This window comes from Sus scrofa, chromosome 13 (genome assembly GCF_054392235.1).
Source record: "Sus scrofa isolate SSC_HxYL_T2T_F1_AM1 chromosome 13, Sscrofa_HxYL_maternal_Yorkshire_Landrace_v2.0, whole genome shotgun sequence".
Lineage (NCBI taxonomy): Eukaryota > Metazoa > Chordata > Mammalia > Artiodactyla > Suidae > Sus > Sus scrofa.
The window spans coordinates 182,622,785-182,640,747 of NC_139395.1; the positions used below are offsets into that span (position 1 = coordinate 182,622,785).

The window sequence follows — 17,963 nt, forward strand, 5'->3', positions numbered from 1 at the left end:
GGCTCCAGGAGAGGTAGGCATGATGCTGCTGCTCCCATCACATGCTCTAGTTACATGAGAGCTGCCACCACCCTTGAGAACTCCAGATGCTGCAATTGTATACCTGCTCTCAAGGGAAGCACAAACAGAAAGTTAGACATGTGAGATGTCAAAGAAATATGTTTTGGACAAAGAAACAAGATAAAAATACACAAAAACATCTAAATGAAGAGTAAATAGACAATCTACCTAAAAAAAGAAGTCAAAATTATGGTAGTAAAAATAATCCAAGATTTAAGAAAAAGAATGGAGGTACAGATCGAGAAGTTACAAGAAATATTTACCAAAGAGCTAGAAGATTTAAAGAACAACAAAAAAAAGAGATGAATAGCAAAATACCTGAAATGAAAAAAATACACCAGAAGGAATCAATGGTAAGATAAAAGATGCAGAAGAAAAATAAGGGAGGTTGAAGACTGAGTGGTAGAAATCATTGCCACAGAAAAGAATGAAGAAAAAAGAATGGAAAGAATTTTGAGAACAGTCTAAGGTACATGTGGGACAACATTAATCATACCAACATTTGAATCACAGGGGCCAGAAGGAGAAGAGAGAGAGAGAAAGGTCCAGACAAAATATTTGAAGAGATTATAACTGAAAACATCCCTAATATGGGAAAGGAAACACTGAAGTTGAGGAAGCACAGATAGACATAATTGATATTTATAGATACTTCATCTGAAAGCAGAAGAATACACATTCTTCTCAGGTACACATGGAACATTCTCTAGGATCATATCTTTAGCCATAAATCAAGCCTCAGTAAATTAAAAAAAAATTAAAATCATATCAAGCATTTTTTCCCCAACCACAATGCTATGAGGCTGGAATCACCCACAGGAAAAAAAAGTTGCAAAAAATACAAACCCATGGAGGCTAAATAATATGTGAAGAAATCACAAAACAAATTAAAAAAATACCTGGAGATAAATGACAAAACATGACATCGAAACCTATGTGACAAAACAAAACAAATCTAAGAAGGAGGTTTTTGCAATACAATTTCACCTCAGAAAACAAGAAAAATTCCAAAGAAATAACCTGGCCTTACATTTAAAGTAACTAGAGAAAGAACAACAAACAAAATCCAAAGTTAGTAGAAGGAAAGAAATCACAAAGATGAAAGCCTAAATAAGTGAGATAGAGACAAAGAAACAATAGAAAAAAATCAAACTAAAAGCTGCTTTTTCGAAAAGATAAACAAGGAGTACCCATCGTGGCTCAGTGGATACAAATCTAACTAGCATCCATGAGGACTCAGGTTTGGTCCCTGGCCTTGCTCAGTGAGTTAAGGATCTGGCATTGCCTTGAGCTGTGGTGTAGGTTGCACATGTGGCTTGGATCCTGAGTTGCTGTGGTCGTGGTGTGGGCCAGAAGCTACAGCTCTGATTCCATCCCTAGCCTGGGAACCTCCATATACTGTGAGTCTGGCCCTAAAAAGACAAAAAAATAAAAAATAAAAGGTAAACAAAATTGATTAAACTTTAGCCAGATCCTTGAAGAAAAAAGGGAAAAGGGCTCAAATCAATAAAATTAGAGATGAAAAAGGAGAAGTTACAAAGGACATCACAGAAATACAAAGGATCATAAGAAATTACTACAAGCAACCATATGCCAGTAAAATGGACAATCTAGAAAAATGGACAAATTCTCAAGAAAGGCTAAACCTTCCAAAACTGAACAAGGAAGAAATAGAAAATATGAATAGGCCAGTCACAGGTACTGAAATTGAAAATGTAATTCAAAAAGTTTCCAAAAAACAGACTCTGCTGGTACAAGGGAACATATAAAACTCTGGTGCCACCAGGGTGCTGTAGGATTCTAATGGGAATTGCTTAAGAGTTTCCTGCACTCTCAGATTTACCCCCACGCATTCAGGTAGCTCCTTCATCATATCCTCTCTTTGGAACTAGTTCCTTCCCAGAACCCACATCTCTAAGACTTTCTTTTCTCCGTTCATGGGATCTTTATTCTGTTTATGTTGGGAAAACTGGCACTTACATTGGTATCCATTATTCGCACATCTGTATTTATTCTGTAGATATTGGGTCCTACATAGTTCAAAATATTTTGTAACTAAAAAACAACATTTGACAAATTCTTTCAAATTATATTTTTTACAGTAAATTTCAGAAGACAATTTGTGAGCTCAAAGTCAAGAACTTGACACCTTTTCTATGTTGTTCAACTGTTCAGTCTCTGTTGCTTTGTCAGTGTTCCTGAACTCACATAACTGTTTGGTAAAAGGGGGAGAGATGGTAGGAGCAAAAAGAATACCAGTAATGGAAAACACATTGATGAATATCCAAATATCACTCTGATATTCTAGTTTTATTAAAGATAGAATTGTTCTCTGCTTGTATTGCTTTTGTGATTTTATTCTTGTTTTTGGTGGTTGTGATAATGGGGAATAAACTAAAAATACTTTTCTTTCAGTATCGTTAGCCACAAATCCCATTGGATGGGAAATATGCTGATGTCTCTGCCAATCGAAAATACTTCTCATCACACTGGTAGTACCTTCCAGCTACTACTGCTTTGGTTCCTTTCTTTTACTGCCAGATTTCTCCAAGGACTCTTCAACACTGTGTTCATGTCTTTGCCGCCCTTATCTTTTGAAACAAAGTATTTACCCTCAGAGCAATTTTTTTTTTTTTTTTTTTTTTTTTTTTTTAGGGCTGCTCGGTGGCACATGGAGATTTCCAGGCTAGGGGTCTAATCAGAGCTACAGCTGCCAGCCTATGCCACAGCCACAGCTCACGGCAAAACTGGATTGTTTACCCAATGAGCGAGGCCAGGGATCGAACCCTCAACGTCATGGTTCCTAGTTGGTTTCGTTTCTGCTGCGCCACAGTGGGAACTTCATCCTCAGAGCAATATTAAATAAGTAAAGTATTTAACACTGCAAAATTAAATACTTCAAAATGACCTACTCAGTCCTGTGTGGTCTGGTTATCTACCTCTTTGGTTGTATTTCATATCATGTTTCCTCTTGTGCTAAATGTCTAGACACATATCCTCCTTCACCTTTTAAATTTCCTTCCTACCCTTGGCCTATGCATATCCAGTTCCCTCTGTCCAAAATGCTCTTTCTCTCCTTGCTTCTCTAATTTAAATAGTAGTTGAACTGACACTCTTTTGTGTAACCTATTTCTAATATATGATCTCTTAAAACCACATCTCTCTTTAATACCACTATCACAGTGTCCATTTTGTATGCATTTGTAATTATTTGATTAAGGTCTAACCTTCCTAGACCAAGAAACATGCCTGCCAGGTGTCCTGTTTTATTCCTGGAAGTTTGTGTGTTTATTGCTTCGTTACAGACATGCAGTAAATGTGCTGAAAGAAAGAATGAGTCTTTTCTAAGTGGTCCTATGAGAAGAATTCCTCTGGCATAGTAAAGTGACTATTCAGTGGATACAGATGTTATTGTTCTTTCATATTACAGACTGTATTTTTTATTTCAACTACACACTACCTAAAATTTGTAATGTAAAATTCATTACTATTTTGTTTTATTTTATATTATTTTATCATTCTTCGTAGTAATTCTGTATTTCCCTTTCCATAAATCTAATGGATAGAAAGAGAAACTGTTCGGTTACCAAGCCCAATGGACAGTATCAGTTCTCTTCAACTTAGCCCAAATTGCCACACCACTGCAGAACAATGGAAAACATTATAAAAAAACCTCCATGGTGAATAGTTTACAACATTAATTTTATGTTAAAATGAACAGATGTGTTTTGCAATAACAAATAATTGTCCAAGATTTTTTGACAAATTATAGTCTTCAAAAACTACATCAACTTCTACTTATGATTGTCTCATCATTTATCTAACTTCTACTGTTGTTGAATATTTAGATGATTTTCCAGCTTTTATTAATATTAATGATGGCTTTAATAAATACATAGGTATACCAAGTACATTGAACAACTAGTACTCAGAGTGTAATGAAAAGCAGCTATATTTTCTCCTATTTTCCATCTAAAACTGCTCGGTGGTGAAAGTTCTTGACTTTTCCAGTCACTTTTAGGTAAGAGAAAGTCCTATTGCTACTTTATTTATTGTCTTTTTGCCTTTTCTAGGGCTGCTCCCATGGCATATGGAGGTTCCCAGGCTAGGGGTCGAATCAGAGCTATAGCTGCCGGCCTACAGCATAGCCACAGCAACACGGGATCTGAATCGCTTCTGCAACCTACACCACAGCTCACGGCAACACTGGATCCTTAACCCACTGAACAAGGCCAGGTATTGAACCTGCAACCTCATGGTTCCTACTTGAAATGTCAACCACTGCACCACGACGGGAACTCCTCCCCTATTGCTACTTTAAACTGCTAAAGACACCCTCAGTTCAGTAACTGAATGCATGCAGCCTCGGGTAATTATAGAAAACATTGAAGTTTATTCATAGGTAAATATTCTCTCCAGCTTTTTCAGATCTTGCCGATTATAGGTGGGTCTTCTGACTTTAGAAATAGAAGGTGGTTGGATCTTTTTTCTGAATCTCGTCCTTCACTGAGTGAATTCTGTTGAATGTTTTTCCTTTGTTGTCTGTTTATTTGTTTTATATTATTTTGTTTAATTATCCTCTGGGATTGAAGCAGAAAGAGAAATAAGAAGTAAGGAAAATAAGACATTCTTCACTTGCTTGGCATTTTTTGTAAACTAGCTTGTTACTCTCAAGACCTGAAAGATATTTGAAGACTAATCTTCAGTGAATATTTTTCTAAATTTACTAGAGGCCACTACTGGGTAATTTCATTGCATTTTGCATAATGTGTCTCTGTTGTCTCTTTTATTATGCACCACTATGAATATGCCTAGCTCCCCTCCAGCTTACAAAATGGTGAGGTTTCATTACCTATTGAGGATGAACTGCTGGATAGTATCCAACATGACCCACGGCAGTTCTTTATTTCTCGTGGCCCATTTATGGATCACAACAATTACATATTTCATTGCTTTAATTGTTTTTATTTGTCGCTTCTGATTGTAAATATATATTTGAAACATTTGTTTTCAATCAGTGATTCTTTTTCAGAGAATTTTCATCACATTCTTGCCCAGTTTTCTATTGGAATAATACTGTTTTCCTATTAACTTTCAGACCCTCTAAAAATCTTGAGAATATTTATTCTGCACCTATCACATACACTGCAAGTATTTGTAATTTGTCCTATAGTCCCCATAAGTAGTTATACTGCCCCTAACCCCTGAGAGTGCCCTAAGTCTCCAGTTTCTGTATAGAAAATTTCATGACCCTCGACATTGGCATATCAAGTTATGACAGTGTAACCTTGCTCTTCAAATGGTCAGGTTTTCATTGCCAAATAAGATTGGTAAAACTCAACCTGGTATTCAGAACCCTCAAAATGATAACACCATTAACAGCACCAGCAGTGGTAATAACAATTTTTATTAAGTGCCATGCTAATTTTTTTTTTTTTTTGTCTTTTTGCTATTTCTTGGGCCACTCGCACGGCATATGGAGGTTCCCAGGCTAGGGGTCGAATCGGAGCTGTAGCCACAGGCCTATGCCAGAGCCACAGCAACGCGGGATCTGAGCCGTGTCTGCGACCTACACCACAGCTCATGGCAACGCCGGATCGTTAACCCACTGAGCAAGGGCAGGGACCGAACCCGCAACTTCATGGTTCCTAGTCGGATTCGTTAACCACTGCGCCATGACGGGAACTCCGCCATGCTAATTTTTAATGCTCTTTTTCTCATTTGATCCCCAGAACAACAGTGTGAAATATTATCTCTATCTTACAGTAAGAAAAAAGTTAGGCTTTAGAAATTAGGTGATGTTCCCCAGGGCATAGTAGGTTAAATAACAGTCCCTCAAGGATGTTCACATCCTAATCCCCCCAAAATGTATTTTTTTATTTACCTTATATGGCAAAGGGGACTCTGTTGATGTGATTAAGTTAAGGATATTGATGGGTAGATGATCCTGAATTATGCAAGTAGGACTAATGCATTCACAGGGGTCCTTATAACAGGGAGACAAAGGGTCATAATCATAGAAGATGTGGTGACAGAAGCAGAAATTTGAAGATGCTGTACTTTTGCCTTGCAGATGAAGAAAGAGGCCGTGAACCAAGGAATGAAGTAGCATCTGCCAGCTGGAAATGGCAAAGAAATAGATTTTCCCCTAGCACCTCTAGAAGGAATACAACTCTGTGATCCATTTTGGACTTCTGACCTCCAAAATGCCAAATAATACATTTGTGTTGTTTTAAGCCACTAATGATGGCAATTTGTTAGAGCAGCAATAGGAAACTAATACACAGAGCCACAGGTCTGATAAGTACTGAAGCAGTGACTTTAGCTCTTTGTTTTATTTCCAATTTTCTGATTTTCCTTCTTTATATTGCCAGCCTATCTTTACAACTACAAGTGAATCAATGACATGAAAGTTATACTTTCAGTATTTTAAATTATCTTCTTCTAAAAATATGCAGCTTAGAATCCTACTAAAATGTTGCTCCCTGAAATGCTAACTTCAGTTTTTTAAATATATTCTGAATTTACTAATTTTTTGAGCTGGAATCCTCTACCCCTCCCCTAGCTTTACACATACACTGGTCATGCATAATTTCATCAGCACCCAGCTCAAAATGCTACTTTCCCCATAAATGTAGTCCTGATTGTTTCAGTATCTGTAACTCCCAGTTGCATTGTATACCAATTTTACAATCTTTTATCATATAATGCCATGGGCTACAGTTATTTATATCTGCCTTCTTTCTCTACTAGATTGAGAGTTGCCTGAGTCTATAAATGATATTTGTCCCTTTTTTATAATTATGAGTTCCTAGCCTAGGATATGGCTCCAGGTAGGTGATCAGTAAAACTAAGTCTAACTATGACTTCTTAGAACTGTGTCTTTATAAAGCCAGCTCTCACCCATTTAATAACCTCTAGGTCCGCCACAAGGCTTTAATAAATATGGTGCAAGCCCCAAAAATGCACTTTTGGGTCAAATATATTGAGTTCAATCCTCTTCTCCACAAATATTGCTGAAATGAGCCTGGATTCCATCCCAGTTGCTGTCAAAGAGAACTTTATAGGCAACTCCTGGCTTTGGCTGAAGCCTTTATCCCAGGGACTCAAAGGCCATTACAGCTGCAAATGCTTCAAATCATAACAGAAAAGGAGGTTGTATTACTAAATTATGTGAACTTTTTTCAAATTCAACACATCAATCATTCTCCTTAAAACTGTAAAATCTCTGTACAGTACAACACATTTCTGAAGTAAAGAAAAATTATTTTGTATTTTGCTGGTTAACATTGGAAAACCTATAACTATTTTTAAAATTTCCTATCTAGTATCCTTACATTATTAGGTTTTGATTGGAAATGGCTTGTTAGCAGATAACTTTATTCTTAGTTGTTATAGGTGCTCCTTTGCCTCTTCTCAAAGTAGACATCTACATTCAGCTATTTTGGAATTTTATTTGAATTCTTCTAAAAGTGAATATATGAAACTCTGGATCAAATCCTAATAGGTGTTTTATTTGTCTTATACTTTAACATATAGTTTCCTTATACTACGTTAGTGCTTGTTGAAAAAACTTAAACATGTATGATCCTTATGAGATGTCTGAAAGTCTGCATCTAGATACAGTAGATAAAATTTTCTATATGGAGTTATCTTGATTAATGTATATGTCAACTGAAGAATTCCAAAAATATAGCTAGACCAGTATAGACACTTTATAATTGTGAAAGGGTTCTGTCATGTTGCAATTTTATATTTCAGTGACTCGGGTAATTTTTAAAATACTTGATATTAGTCATTTCTTTTTATACTTCAAGCATCCTATTCAATTTGCCATCCTAGGCCACTGATGGACTCATCTCTAAAATCTTCTGATTTGAAGAGTTTCCACTGTGGCTCAGTGGAAATGAATCTGACTAGTATCCATGAGGATGCGGGTTCCATCCCTATCTTTGCTTAGTTAGCTAAGGATCTCCTGTTGCTGTGAGCTGTGGTGTAGGTCACAGACATGGCTCAAATCCGACAATGCGGTGTAGAGTGGCAGCTGCAGATCTGATTTGACCCCTAGCCTGGAAACTTCCATATGCTGCAGGTGCAGCCCTTAACAAAACAAAACAAAACCAACTTCTGATTTGAGTGTTTGTGATGGAGTGTTTATGTAATGGCATGTTAAGAAATCATATCTTCAAAGCTCATTTTTCCCTAAATGGTAACTAAAGGTTGCTGGTCCTTCACAAGCACAAGATTTCCAGGTGAAAGCAATGGATGCTGTCTTGGACATTTTGGCATTCAGCAATTGGGGATTATTCCTAAATTGACTATTTTTAGGATATAAAGGCACCATTTTTTGTGGGGCGGAAGAGAAAAATAGTCAAACATATTTTGTGGCCTTGGAACTTTGTTGTTAGTATTGTTGTTGGCCAACTTATTTTCAAGTGCCTGTGCTCACATATTCAAAATATGCTGTTGTTACTGCTTTATGTAAAATCATTATAATGTAGTGAAAAAAGCTAGAGTCAGACAAACTTGGTTTAAATTCTCATCTCTATTCTTAAGTATGTCAACTTCTTTGTTTGTTAAAATAAAGAAAAGTTTAAAGTTTACCTACTCTGATATTGTGAGGATCACAAGTGATATTTTACCCTCAGTTCCTCATGTGTAATGAGCATTTCACAAAGTTATTATTATTGCCTAATTACATATAAAGAGAAAAATCACGTATATAAAGAAAAATTAGACAAACACTTTTCCATTATCATTTGGGAATTCACAAGTGAATTAAGGTTCTTCATATCATGCTTGACTGACAAAGAGAAGTCCAAGCTTTAATGAAAGGCCAGGTTTGAATATTGTCAAACACTTTTTCACTAATTTTTAAATTGTGGTGTTGGATGTATTGCAGGATTGTGGAGTGGGATTATGGGTATGTTTCAAATGGAAACATTAAGGGAATAAGGACAAAGGACAAGATGGAGAAGCTGAAAAGCAGAAAAAATTTAGATGGGAGTTTCAAAAACATGTGCAGTGTATCCTCAATATTAACTTCCCCTCCCCCAGATAAAACTCCAGAAAAGTCTACATCATTTCTCAATGTATTTTATTTTAATTTGTTTGTGTGCATGTGTGTGTATGCCCACAGGCAATTGTGTCTGTTTTCTTCACTATAATAAAATACTAATGTAGGATCTAGTGTAGTTCAAAGACATCCAATTCCATGTAGGTTATACTTCTTGGACCCACCTAAAATGATTTTATTATATATTCGTACTTCAATAATGTTCAATGTACTATTATTAAAAATCAAAAAGTAGAGTTCCCTTGTGGCACAGCAGGTTAAGGAACTGATGTTACTGCAGTGGCTCTGGTCATTGCTGTGATGCAGGTTTTATCCCTGGCCTGGGAACTTCTGTGTGCCGCAGAAGAAGCCAATAAAGAAAAAAAAAAAAAGCATAAAGACAGGTAAAGAGGGAAAGGCAAACAGTTAATTTGGTGATCCACTTCTAATGAAGTTCAACTGAATCAGTGTATGCTAACTAAACCCATGAAGAAAAACCATCCTTTGAAGTAGAAATGTCACCTCATGTAGGAACCCATCAGTGGACAAACCCAGACAAATCAGTGTTCTCTCCCATCTGCATTGCAACCATCAGGACACAAACAAGTATCATGTAGGAGAGCTGCTTATTTCCATCCTTTCAGATTGTGAATTTCCTCAATGTGGAGACTGTGTGTTATTCATTTTTATATGTTTAGTTCAACAAATATTTGTAGAATTATTTGCTTTAACAAAAGTTTAGTTTATGAAATACAATACCAATTTTTCACATAGAACAGAATTTTTTTAACATTCCTTTCTAGTTCCTGGAATAATTATATTTGCAAACTGTGGCATCTTTTTCTTTCTGTAAAAATATATGCTGAGCATGCAATCCAGGCAAAAGGATCTGTGTGGTCTTGAGGCATATTTCATTCAGGCTGTGGTGGAGTTTGGAAAATCATCTTTGCTTTTCTATAGAATAGAGCTTTCTAATGTCTCAAGTGCTGATGCCTCACAAATAATGTCTTGTTCTCATTTCAGTAGTACTAGGAAAATACTGATTTCTTTTTAAATTTATTTTCCCAAAATTCCATACAGAATGCCATGCTCCTGACATTAATAAATTAAAATTAATTAAATCATGAATTTCTTGATTTACGGCAAAGTTACAAACCATCTCTTTGGGTGGGTTACTTGCAAAAATTATTAATCTCTTTACTCTGAATTTATTTTTGTCCTAAGAGAATGATGTTTGATGACCTTGTCCTCAGATTCCAAGTGCATGCTTCTTGGAGTCTGCAGATGCTTTCCTAATCATGAAGACAGTATCAGATGAAAGGTGATGTTATAGGACTTTGGCTGTCTTCTAGATTTGGAAAAGAAATTGTTAAGAAATCAATCTCAGAGCTCCTATTGTGGATTAGCAGAAACGAATCTGACTAGCATCCACAAGGACGCATGTTCTATCCCTGGCCTCAATCACTGGGTTAAGGATCTGGTGTTGCCTTGAGCTATGATATAGGTTGCAGACATGGCTCGGATCTGGCTTGCTGTGACTGTGGTGTAGGCCAGAGGCTACACCTCTGATCCAACCCCTAGCCTGGAAACCTCCTTATGCCATGGGTGCAGCCCTTAAAAAAAAAAAGAAAAAAGAAAGAAAAGAATTCAATGTCTTGTATGTGTGTGTGATGTGTATGTTCATCTTAAAAATCAGGCAATGAAATAGTTATTTTCATGTATTAAAAAAACTAAATTGAATGAGTTTACTAGTCATTATAGTTTCATGTAAATTTAAGTTAAGGGGAAATAAAATTTGGGGTACCTACTGAGTTAATTTCCATATTCCCGTTAGATCTTGGTTTTATGCCTTCCAGCACTTTTCAGAACATCTGTAACTAGTGAATTGGGACAAAATAGTGAAATGCAGCATCCAAATGGAGCTATGGAGGTTTGGATTTCCTAATGGAAAACTAAAAAATACATTTTTCATACTTAGCAAACTCTCTTTCATTTGGCAGAATATTATACTTTAGGTCATAAATGAAAGAATTAAATACTGCATCAGCAAATGGTGACAGGGAAAAAACACACAGACATAAACATATTCTTACAAGAAGCTTTTGGGTGGCCCAAGCAAAAAAAATTCAATTAAAACCAAATGTTTAATGTGTATCCAAACTATAAAACTTACCTGTCAAAGTTAACCCCATGCTTAGTCATTTAAAAACTTCAACTCTGACAACAAAAAAATAATTAATTCCAACTTCAAACCATGTAATAGTAGACTATTAAGTTGCCTTATCTTTTTATCATCTTAGTGATTCTGTAATATCTCTGAACAGCAGCAATATTTATGCCTTTAGTTTATTAAAACATTTCTATTTATGTCATTACTGTGAGAAACACAAGAAGAGCAAAGATGCTTAAAATCTCACTCCTTTTATTTAGAGAATCATAATCCTGCAGGGTAGGAGGGGGTGGGGTTGCAATTTACTTTTTTAAATCAATGAGATTGATTGTAGTTTCTAAATGCAGTGTTTTTTTTTTCTTTTCTTATGCTTATTGGGTTTTAATAAGATGTGGAAGAGATTATTTAATGAATAAATTATTTGAAAATGAAATTACTCTCACAGCTAGTCTTAGATTGTGCTTACATGCATGAGAGAACAGAGTAGATCTGTCACCTAACTAAGTCCAATTTACCTCTTTTCCAGAGGCATACTGTTAGCAAGAATACACTATGTACATGAAGAGCAACCTATCTCGTAGTTTATTCAGATTTCCAAGCTTTGTCTTTAACTCACACCAAAACCGTGACTGTCCTCAAATTAAAGCTGCAAATCAAATGGCCAGACCTCAGTCTGCAACAGATGTTAGCACCTAGGTATTTTGCATTCAAAATCTTTATCTCTAAAAGAGGCATTATATTTCTTTTATATTTCTTTTAAAAAAAAATACCTTAATAGCAGCTACATTCCAATTGATTTGGTGAGATGAATGTCATTTACACTTCAGTTTGCACCTTTTTGAAAATGCTCATAAGGGAATAAATCTACACTTTCCAGAATGATTGTGCATAAGGAAGTCTGGGACTGTTAAGGAGAGGTGTTAGACACGTATGGGAATGTATTAGTTACAATCACACCTAAACCTCAGTGATTTCCAAAGTGGTAGAGCTAAAGCATACAAGAGAGCTGAGAGTTGGCCAAGATTAATTGTACTTTACTTTTGTTAATTATAAATAGCAAAAACTTCATAAATTTTATTGGTAGGACATTTGATTGTAAAGCTTTGTGGAAACAGATCTGAGAGATATCATGCAATTATATATTAAACACATTTAACTTGCTTCTTTGTACAAAGGAATATATGGTTTATAGTATCTTGGCATTAAAATAGAGTGAGTTTATAAGTAAGCAGGTTATCTAAACTTATCAAGAAGTTGATATGAATCTTCAACCTTTGTGACAATCACATGATTGTCCCAGCTGCTTTCCTATAGTGACTTGCAGAGCAAAGTGTTCAAACAACAATACAAAAAAAAAAAAAAAAAAGTAGTGAACTTGAAAGACTATGTGCTACTCAAAACTAGGCATGTATGAGGTGAAAGATAAAAAACATAATGGGTAGAATATAGATTACGTATGGGTGGAAGTATCCCTCAAGAACAAAGGAAAGCTGCTGATCTGATCAGGGAAAGAGACAAGCCTCAGAGCGGCCCCAGCTGTGGTTCAGCAAGGCAAAGTGTGGATTTAAAAATTCTGATTTTGGAGACATATAGATTCAATTCAAATCCTAGCCCTTGATGTTTATTATTTATGTAATCTTAAGGCATCTTCAGAGCCGTCGTTTCTAAACTAGTAGAAATAATACCTGCTCAATGGAATTGTCATAAAGAACTAATAAAATGAAACTCATGTATAGGAGAAACTAACATAAAAGATGAGAAGCAGTGGTCAGTTAATATAGGGGAGATAATCATGATGAATGCTGAAAAATACAGAAAAAAATGCAGTGTCTAATAATGAGTACATAATCAACCAGGGAGCATCTTATGATGTAATAGAATGTTGTTGAATGTTATAGAAACTGGAAGGTATCCATAGGATTTGGTATTAGATGAGTGAAGATGCTACAGTCTATAGTCCTCCCTTAGTATTCACTGGGAACTGGTTTTGGAACCCCTTGCAGATACGAAAAACCCACAGATCCTTAAGTCCCTTATATCCAACGATGTGGTACATTGAGTACAGTCAGCTCTTCATATCTGAGGGTTTCAATTCTGCATATATGAAGGGCAGACTGTAAAAGTCTTCCTGTAAATAAGGGCTAACAGAGGAGGGGCTGTGGATCCAATCCAGTCTATAGTGGAAAGGACAGGGAAGTGGGCATGAAAGGGACCAATGTTAGTCAGAGTAAAGGAGTGGCTGACGGGCTAGATGATCAGTAAGAATGTTATATGATCCCTGCATTTATTTTATCATTCTACTTTGAGTGTTCTATTACAGTATAACAACTTTTTATGAGACAAACTCTTTTAAATAATCTAAAGACAGTGTTAGTAATTATTATATAAAATTATTATGTGAAATCCTTTGGGAAAGCATTGGAGATTTGGAACCCACATAAATATGCTACATTTGGACAGTGATAAGTTTGGCATTGTATATTTTGTTATATTCACTTTGGTATTCTTTGTAGAAATGCAATTTATATTTGAATATTAAGGCAATCAATTTTTTTCAGTGAGTAAATGGAGTTAATGATAGGCAATGAGGCAGTTCATTTGGGATAAAATGTTGATAAAACATTTAATTTCTATTTTTACTTTTGAATAATCTCAATAAACTAAGAAATTATGTATAACAAAGTAATTATGATTCATATAACATTTATATATAGAACGATTGGGTAATTATTTTCTCCAGGCTTCTAACAGAAGACTGTATAAAATGGAGATTCAAAAAGGGTCATCTTAGAATAGGATTGATTGTAATAGCAATGTATATAAAGGAAAATTGCAATGAAATGCAACATTCATGTGGCAGGAAGTAATTTTGAACATAGCCTTCCTCGAAATCCGTAAGTATGTCCTAAAGAGAAAATTGGGAGTTCCTGTGGCACTGCGGAAATGAATCTGACAAGTATCCATGAGGATGCAGGTTCAATCCCCGGCCTTGCTCAGTGGGCCGGATATCTGGCATTGTTGTGAGCTCTAGCGTAGATTGCAGATGCTGCTCAGATCCTTCTCTGCTGTGGCTGAGGTGTAGGCTGACAGCTGTAACTGATTCTAACCTAAACTTGGAAATTTCCGTATGCCACAGATGCACCACTAAAATGCAATAAATTAATAGATAAAATAAAAGCTATAAAAAAAAGTGAAAGAGAAAATTGGATATATCTGTCTCAAACTCTTTCTTATGAAGCCATCATGATACTCCACCTGTATATCATCCTTTGAATTCAGGAGAAGTTCCAAAGGAAGAATTGTAGCTTGGTGTAAAGGAAGGAACTCAGCTCTACATGAATAAACTCCAATCAATGTTCTAAAAACATCTTCACAAAGAAACTTCCAAAGCACCTACTATATGCTTTAGGGATAGGAGAAGAGAGATTGCCAAGTTTTAACATCAATTTCTAAGAGGTTTCTAGCTTTGCAGCACCCTTGAAGTTTAACCAATGAGACATCTTCACTTAGTGGTGGGGGGGGGGGAATGAATAAACTCTCTCACAAGGATTTTGGATAGCTCTTATGAAACTATATTTTGATGATCTAATTTTAAATGGATTAGAAACATGCAGATTAAATTTCTCTAGAAAGAAGCTACTTAGGAATCGAGAGTAAGTTGCTAGGCCAAGGATAGCTTGGCACTGGACAGCCGAAATGGCAGCCAAGTTCCCCAGAAGTATTGAGTGGATAGTGGTTGCTCAAAAGTAAGGTAAATCTACTAGTGGATTTACAATCACTAGGATTAACTATGAAATAGGGAAGGGAAGTAAGAAATACAAATAGGGCTAGATGTTCTTTTGTTTTATACTCAATTCCTAATTGACTTTGTCCCTCATGCAATACAATGTGTATGTGTGTGTGTGTTTCTTTGAATCCAGCATGCATGTTGGACTTGGTTCACTATTCATAGTACAGTACCCTATATTCATGTTTTGACTCTCATTATTATTTTTGTTTTGCAGCCTAAGTTTTTGAAAGAATAAAATGTAACTTATAGTTCTTTGAAAGCTTATAAAAGTTTCAATCCATTTTAATTTTATTTTTATATTGTGAAATACATAAAGAAGGGCAGAAATGACATGCAGAAAGAATGGGAAACCATATGAGGTGAAATACCAAAGATCCTTTGAATTTCCTGCATAATCTGCCATCTCTACCTCCCTCCTCTTATGTTTCTTCATCTGTTAACTAGCTTCTGAGCCTCTAATGTCTTCAAATGTGTTATATCCTGTTTTAGTGGTAGTTTTTCTAAATACTAGTTTATGTCCCCTCCAAAACATCATTCAGTTGAACGTATCGCTCATCTTTCAGCCAGCTCTCCATACCTGTGCCCCAGCCTTTTGGAATTACCTGGCTTTAATACCTCTGCAAATCATAGTCACTTTTTAGAATATGATAATTTTCCTTTTGTGTTGGTGAACTGTGCTCATTTATGATGCATCTGTGGTGTCCACATCCTCTTTAAGACATTACTTGACCTCCCCAGACTTAATGAAGTACTTCGTCTCTTGGTTTTTAGCCTGTGTACCCATGATTTCCTGGATAGATTAGAGTAGGTCTTAGGTTCTTCCCTGTGTCATTGTGTAAAAGAAGTGGCTAACCATACAACAAAAGTTGTTCTCCTTCTTCTGTAGGATAAAGTTGTTTTTCACAGCCACTACACATACTCTATTTTTATTTCCCACCTCTTCTTGCATTTGGATGGAAACTTGTCAATTAAAAAAAGTTGTGGAATTTTTCATTTTCAGAACAAAGAAATTGACATGCAGTGTTGCCATATCTACTCTTTTCTATTCCATCTTGTGATTAGAAGCATAGCACTTTGAGGCCCAGGGGATAGTGGAGCCACAGATGTAAAGGACCTAAATCCTTGAACTACCACTTGAGAAAACCTGTGTGCCAACAGGAGCATCATCATTGGATAGCTGCATGAGCCAAAAAAATCAAACATGTATTTTCTTACACCATTGAAACTCTGAACTTTATTTGTTATAGCAACCAGAATTACCCTATCTAGCATGCACAGGAAGGGCAGGTAACTAAATCATTGCTGAGAGAATAATGAATAATTGAATAGGGTAATGAATAAAACTGCCCAGCTCTCCAAGAGCTCTCCTCTACTAGGTGCAAGAAACATCAGGCAGAGAGTTTATTTATTTATCTTTAATATTTGATCTTGCTAAAAACACAAATAGCATGAAAGAAGGCAGACCTGTTATCGAATGCTGTCAGTTAAAAATTTTAATTATGCCTCTTAAGGCTTCTTGGAATTTTCCATTTTCTCCATGTTCCAGTATGTAGCATGCTACTGGGACACTACTACTACTACCGCCACCACCACTACTGGTGCGCATTTCCAATGTACTAGACCCTGTTGTAAAATTTAATATGTATTCAGTCGCTTAATCTCACAACAATCCTATGAAGACTATAGTAGATAATGAAATTGAAGCACTGAAAGGTTAATTCCAGCAATCAGGCTCCAGAGATTATATTGCTCAATAAGTCTTAGTTTGAATTTGTACAACAATGTATTAAGGGTTGCAACTGGAGAAGGGCATGGCACTAAAAAGCTAGTGACAAGGAAGACAAATGCAGTATATGACAGCTCAATCTAGGGTATAAATTGAGGCATAAAGTTAAAATTACCTTTTACTGAATAATATTCTAGATATTTACCAGTAAATAATGAAGGGATTTTAAGGCATGCTAACTCTGTTTTCAAGCAGTATATAGTCTCTTTTGCCAGTTGGTGGGGCCCGTCGGATTCCATTTATTTAGAGAGTTTTCTGAGAGGGTGCATGGATCACTGCGCCCTCCAGAACTGAAAATAGAAGCACCCTGAAGATATGTGCACCTTTGCAGAGACTCCTTTGAAATGTTAGCAATTAAAACACAAAGTAAAAGAAAAAAGAACAGCAATGGTAGGAAGAAAACAGTTTCCATATCTTTAGAATTCAATGCTTTTATCCCTTTATTTCAATTTCAACAAGAACCATTAGTTAAAAGCCTTAGTTCTCAAGCGCTCTAAGCATCTACAAATGCAACTCAGGTGGTTTCCTCTCTGGGGGCTCAAAATCAAGTAGAGGAGAGAAGCGCCAGGCCAGCAGGTCTTGTGGTTTCCATTGTTGCGTTTGGCTACAGTTTCAGCCTTTGGCTTATTCCATACACTTATGGAAAGGCAAACCTCAAAGATTTGGCTAGAACTTTACAAGTTGTTTGTGAAATTCCCAAAGACAGAAAAATAAACCACAGAGCTTTGGGTGAAAAATGTAGCACTGTGTTTTTAATGGAAACACTCATAATAACTATCCTCCTTCAAGTATACAATTTCCACCCTGAAGACCTGTTGCTTCACAGTATGCATTTTCATATATGTCCCTCTTTTTTTCTCTGAAAGAGGCTTTCAGCACAAAAAGGAGAAAATTAAAACCTGAAAGTAAGTATGCAACTGTAGCAAGAGTCATTGGTATGGCTTGTAGTTCAAGAGATCAGGGTTTTGGTGCTAATTTGCCACTAAGAATATGTTTAAACTTTAATAGGTCACATAATTTTAGTCTTATACACATAGATTTTTAATTTGTCATCCAAGATGATCAGAATTCATTATACCCTTTTATTTATAGTACTTTCTCT

The 17,963-nt window shown here is 35.9% G+C and overlaps 1 long non-coding RNA gene across 11 annotated transcripts in view; it reads left to right on the forward strand.

Annotated features, from left to right (window-relative positions):
• Positions 1–17,963, forward strand: part of LOC146397797 (uncharacterized) — a 360,152-nt gene that overhangs the window by 266,924 nt on the left and 75,265 nt on the right. For 7 of the 11 annotated variants that reach the window (XR_014823601.1, XR_014823598.1, XR_014823595.1 and 4 more), the window contains one exon: positions 6,134–8,663. The exons of the other annotated variants lie outside the window; for them this stretch is intronic. This is a non-coding gene — a long non-coding RNA (uncharacterized LOC146397797). Of the gene's footprint in view, positions 1–6,133; positions 8,664–17,963 lie in introns of those variants that run through there. 11 annotated transcript variants of the gene reach the window in all.